Source organism: Haliotis asinina, chromosome 2 (assembly GCF_037392515.1).
Source record: "Haliotis asinina isolate JCU_RB_2024 chromosome 2, JCU_Hal_asi_v2, whole genome shotgun sequence".
Classification (NCBI taxonomy): Eukaryota; Metazoa; Mollusca; class Gastropoda; order Lepetellida; family Haliotidae; genus Haliotis; species Haliotis asinina.
Genome location: NC_090281.1, coordinates 87270391 through 87275903, shown reverse-complemented (window position 1 = coordinate 87275903; position 5513 = coordinate 87270391). Strand labels below are relative to the sequence as shown.

At 36.9% G+C, this 5513-nt stretch overlaps 1 protein-coding gene across 3 annotated transcripts in view; it reads left to right on the top strand.

The window, feature by feature from the left end:
* The first annotated feature begins 1188 nt into the window (after nucleotides 1-1188).
* Nucleotides 1189-5513, top strand: part of LOC137274525 (protein Fe65 homolog) — a 110678-nt gene continuing 106353 nt past the window's right edge. For all 3 annotated transcript variants that reach the window (XM_067807762.1, XM_067807764.1, XM_067807763.1), the window contains exon 1: nucleotides 1189-1241. The gene's annotated coding sequence lies outside the window, so the exon portion shown is untranslated. The remainder of the gene's footprint in view (nucleotides 1242-5513) is intronic.

Below are 5513 nucleotides of genomic sequence, written 5' to 3'. Positions count from 1 at the left end.
GCAAATTAGCAGGTGCGCACTAAAATAAACAACAAACAGTTGTTCTTTTATACATCGATGCAGTTGCATGGTTTTAGAATAATACAGCATATGACTGGATGTAACATCAATTAATATGTAGCTAAAAAACATTTGAGTCGCTTTTTGTGGAATATACTTTCCAATAGACCAATAGTTAAGAGATTCGCCGACTTTGACTCGAAATGAGCAACACTGACGATCAACATTATCACCCCCCACCCCAAAAAAAACAAAATAAAAAACAAAACCAAAAACAAACAAAACACCCAAATAAAAGCGGGGTCGCCCATATTGTTCAGTGGGATGGAGGGTATACATACATTATGTACATAAAATGTGGAAGGAGTGGGGATTGGAGGAGGAGAATGTCATTGAACAATATATGTGGTCGCTCCGCAAGACCATTTCTGCGCTGGTTTGGGGGTAAGGAATCAAATTATCAAATAAGATAATCCTTTGGATGAATTAAACTGGGGTGATAAACGGCATGTCATAACAATTTAACAATAATATCCAGTCCAGTTGATCATCGGGTGGCCATGTCGCCTGTATATATTGTGACATTTAATAGGATGTCTGATTTAAACTTCTCTATCATACCTTTCACATATCTTAACATAAACATTAAGAATGAAAGACATATAATCAATAGATGACACATATTTAAAACACGTGAAAAGGCACAAAATGAGATGTCCCTTGCGCCAAAAGGCAGCGCATGCGTTTCAGGCCAGGTGAGTCGACATTCCGTAGTCATACCTGGCTCAGTGACCTGTCATCTATAGTCTGATCTAATGTTTTCATCATGATGTGGTTTCTACTTTGTATATATTTGTCATGATCTGTTTCCGGCCTTGCATACTCAACAACACACGCCTGTCGCAAGAGGTACCTAAGGTGATCAGTTGGTCTGTTTCTTTGATATGGTTAATTCATTTTGATTCACTGTAATACATTTACAAAGAAGAAATGAAATTCTTTTCTGCCCCAAAAATATCACGTGTTCTCTCATTAACGGTTATGTTATAAATGTTCCGTCACTTCGATAATGAGACAGGGCATGTCAACATGGTGGAACGTTTTTTTTTTCAAACTAATCGTTAGAGCACCCCAAGTATACGTTGCCTATCTAAGTAGTTATTAGGTGTATACAACATGAAAATATTCGCTGCGCAAGTGCCCTTTCAACCGGAAGCACAGCGCTGGTTAAATCCGAGAAGGTGAGTACATAATTTATCAGGTGTGAGTGAATATTTTGACAATTTGAGCATATTTTAATTCAAAATGTGTGACAATATACTCTTTGTTATCAACCAGACCGGTCGAACAGACACTTGGCCTGATGATAATTGAAATATTAACGCTAAAACCAGTTAGAATTTTTTGACAGTTGAAGTGGGACGGGCTGTTATCCACGGTTTGACAGTTCTTTTCCTAACAAATACCGGCTACCAATCCAAATTAATACTATTCACGGATCCATATGACATTAGTTTAAGTAAAATTTCTGTTCCTTGCGAAAATGACCATTGATTCTAGTGGAATATGGTGTCAAACGTACCCATGGGACTCTTGAAAGAATGACGTTTCAAAGAATTATGATAATGATGCCACTGCCGGTTAAATTAATTTGTAACGTTTTTCGCCATAGTTTCCTTTTTAAAGGTCTTCCTTCTGTATTTCTGAACTAAGGCTATTGTTTATGTTCCAATCCATATGGCCATCAGCTTTATCTTATTCTGTAAATGCGATTTACTTGACAGCAGTACGTTTATTGTGGTGACCTACAAATGAACATCATCCATTGCATGCAAGCATGGTATTCCATTCTGTGGTATTGATTATTTTCACCTGGATGCTGTATGTGATTAGTGGAATGTTGACGATATCATCCAGAATTGTGTTAATGGCTTTTGCTAACAATGGGACGTTAACACCTGACAATATATAAATGGGTAAATCATACATTCAGATTGATCTTGTTGTGTTGACAGGCAGGTAGAATTTGCAATTCCTCTTTTGATGCGTCAGACACACTTAATGCTTCAAAAAAAAAATTTCACCTTTGAGAAATATCTCACAGAAATAACATCAGTCCATTAACAGAATATTCAACTATTTTCTGCTTCTCAGGCACAGGCACAGGTAACAGGATTACTTGATGTATTGCTGCAGCATTATAATCCTTACATAATCTGGTGTTACTGGTTAGATTTTTGTGATCTATGGATGCAGAACAATACTGTAACTGAAATAAAGGTCAACAGTTGGCAAACCTCATAAAATGTTATGAATGAACTATTTTGTTTTACAAATACAAGGCATTATTTCCACATGAGTGAAATAGCAAGAGTACAAAATAGATATCAGTGAATGAACAAGACATGATATATTTAGGTCACAAAGGAGAAACACCATATGAAACCAAGAACAATTCAAACCCATCAATGTCTCCCTTTCTGACTGTTTTTGGAACAAAGCCAGCAAAATTCATGATGATGAAACTGTCATCATTAAACCACTTGACTCACCAGTTGCTTCCTCACTTTCGTTAGTCGCATGTGCCGGCGAATGAGCTTCACCGCTACCAAAAATATGGCAGTATTGTCTGCTTTCGAGTTGACATTTGACATGTGCTTTAAAAACTAGTCGTAACCACTCATATCTTTCCAGCAGACAGGGAGGACATGAGTTGTTGTGAATCGCTTTCTCAGCCAATCAGAATTATGGAACATTGGCGCGTCAAGATTACTTTGGTGACTTTGACGGTGGGGTAGCCTTGTGGTTAAAGTATTTGCTCATCACTCCGATGGCCTGAGTTCAGTACCCCAGAATGTGTGAAGTCCATGTCCTCTACCTCAGCATTCAAATGATGATGCTTTTTCCAGAAAGGCATTTTCTTGTTTGAATTGAAACCATATGATCATGATGATATAGTGAAGAAGATATAGCATGGATTAGGTGAACATGAAGTTGATTTCATATCAGAACAGAAATATGTAGATCAAATTTGTTTCAATTTATCATTCCACTTTCCAGTTTGCATTCTCATCCAGTGGGACACACACTGGATATTATTTACATCCATTGTCTTGTTTATTGTACATGGAATTGTATGTCTGACAAAACCCTGGTTTGAAATACTGTCCTATATCAGGCATTTTGTGAATAGCTACCGCAAGGTGAAAACTGAACCAGGTGCTGTCATTGTTCAGTATAATCATATTCTGCCTAAACAGCCATGGTGATTAATAGGGTGTGCTTTCCATAAACTAACATTATGAACATCAGTCTATGCAACTCTGATACGATAAGGTTCATCAACCAAGTCAGCAAACCAGACCACAAATCCTCAAACAGTTCACTTATTTTGGTATGTATCCCTTCATGAATTCATTTTAGTGGTCAACAGAATCAAATATATATATATAGATTTGTTTTAAGAGTATGTTTTTACTTTGAGCTATGTTGTTGTTTATCTAAATGAGAATCGCAAAATGGAATATGTCCAAACCACATAATTGCATAACTTGTGTTATTTTACCAAGGCTCGTTACAGCACTGTCTTTAAGCATCATTGCTCTTTTAGTAATTGTTTGGGGTTTTTTTGTTGTGGCTTTATGGAAAATATTATTTTAATGTTTCATTTAAGTAATTACATGACATGTTTGTTTTCCTTCCTTGTCATTAGACATAAAGTATTCATGAATATTTCTAAATGTAATGTACTTATATATTTGGAAAACAATTCTTGTTTGCCTCATGTTTTCATCACAGCCTGACCAGCTGATCATGTGAGTTTTCTTAGCATAGTGTGCTAGATATCACTTAAACAGCCAAAAACAGTAGTATAAAATTCCTGTTTTCCTGTATTGATCATACAAAAGAATTTCTTATCCAAAAGTGATAGAATGAAAAATTTGATCAAAGGACATGTCCTAACTATCATCATCATCATCATCTTGAACCTAAGGGCCTTGACAATGTGATTGAAGGGTCTGAAAGTGAATTGTCACGAATATTACACACCGTTTACTATGATAATGATGACTTTGCATCTGTAACAACCTTAATAAACAGGAATGCTAGACATTGGTACAAGAATCTATCAAAATGTCAAATCCCAGAAAGAAAAGGTATTATCTGTTAAAAACTATGAACCTTGTACTTCCCAGCTTCTGAATGCCACTTAAAGTAGTTTGCTATGGCAAACATGGAAGTCCTACAAACATGGTATCTCAGTTCCCAAATATTGTGTGTACGGGTGAATAGCTTGACTGGGTATAATGGCAGTATTGACACTGTTATGTTGAGGTATCTCATGAACAAAGCAGTGTGTGTACAACAAGCATTACATCATCAGATAGTTTCACAGAGACCTCCCACGATGTAGGTCACATGCATGAAACATTGATAAGTATCTTCCATAGAGGAGTAAGTGGCTTTGTCTATTGGATCCTCTTATAGACTTAGCTCATGTACCTTTTGTCAGGGTCATTACACTGTTCACTGACTTTCAAAGACTGTCGACCTAGGAAGGCTCCAGAGCCAAACTAGAGAGGGTTGTTCAGCTGGTTCAAACATTTTAGTGTTTCACATGTATTGTACTGTGTCAGACATTCTGAGGAGCAAGTCAGTACATTGATCTATCTGAGCTCAAGGAATTTGGAAAATTGCTTAGTGCTTTTGTTCAAGGAAGTTTTGAGGTTTGTGCAATATGATTTTAGATAGTCTTGATGGAGATGTTTTGCCTGGAGCCTTCATGTGTGTTGATATGTTGCATGTGTATTAGGAATTGATGTGGTTTAACAAGGATAGACATATCAAGTTGCTTATAAGTCTGAGACCAATAGCAGCCTATGGGGGCTATTTAATCCAAATGTATATATCCATTTGTCCGAATGATCTGCAAATTGAGATGAGTATGATGTCACCCCAATGTGTAACCATGTTGACAAGTAAGAGCTACTCTATTTGTATGTTGGTGCAAGTATTCGAGTTTGCAATCACGTTTCATTTCCACAGTAGCCAATACTGAGCTGGCTGAACCTTTAGTGAAACATAAATTACTGATTTAGTATATGTGTGTCGTTCACTATAAAACCTATGTGAATAACTTGATGACCAGCCCATAAAGTTGAGGGAGATGACTTGTTCTTGACAGGCAGGGGAAAGACAAGAGGAATTTTCAGTATGTGCAGACAAACATACCCATGCTGACTTTATTGAAATTAATTTAGGAGGTGCTGGTTTTGTTCTGTGTTGTTTTGTTCGTTTGTTTTGTGGGTGTGGGGCACATACTTTTCTTTCATTGAGCATGTACCAGCACAGGTGCAGTAACCATATTTCTATAAATGATGTTGATATTGACCATTGGCTTTGCTGAGCTACTGTCTCCTATTCATACTAGCAGATTCCTGGTTCAAAACACTGACAATCCTCCATAATAGCCTGCAAAATTGCATCAGAAATCACTTCTTGAAGCACTTTGC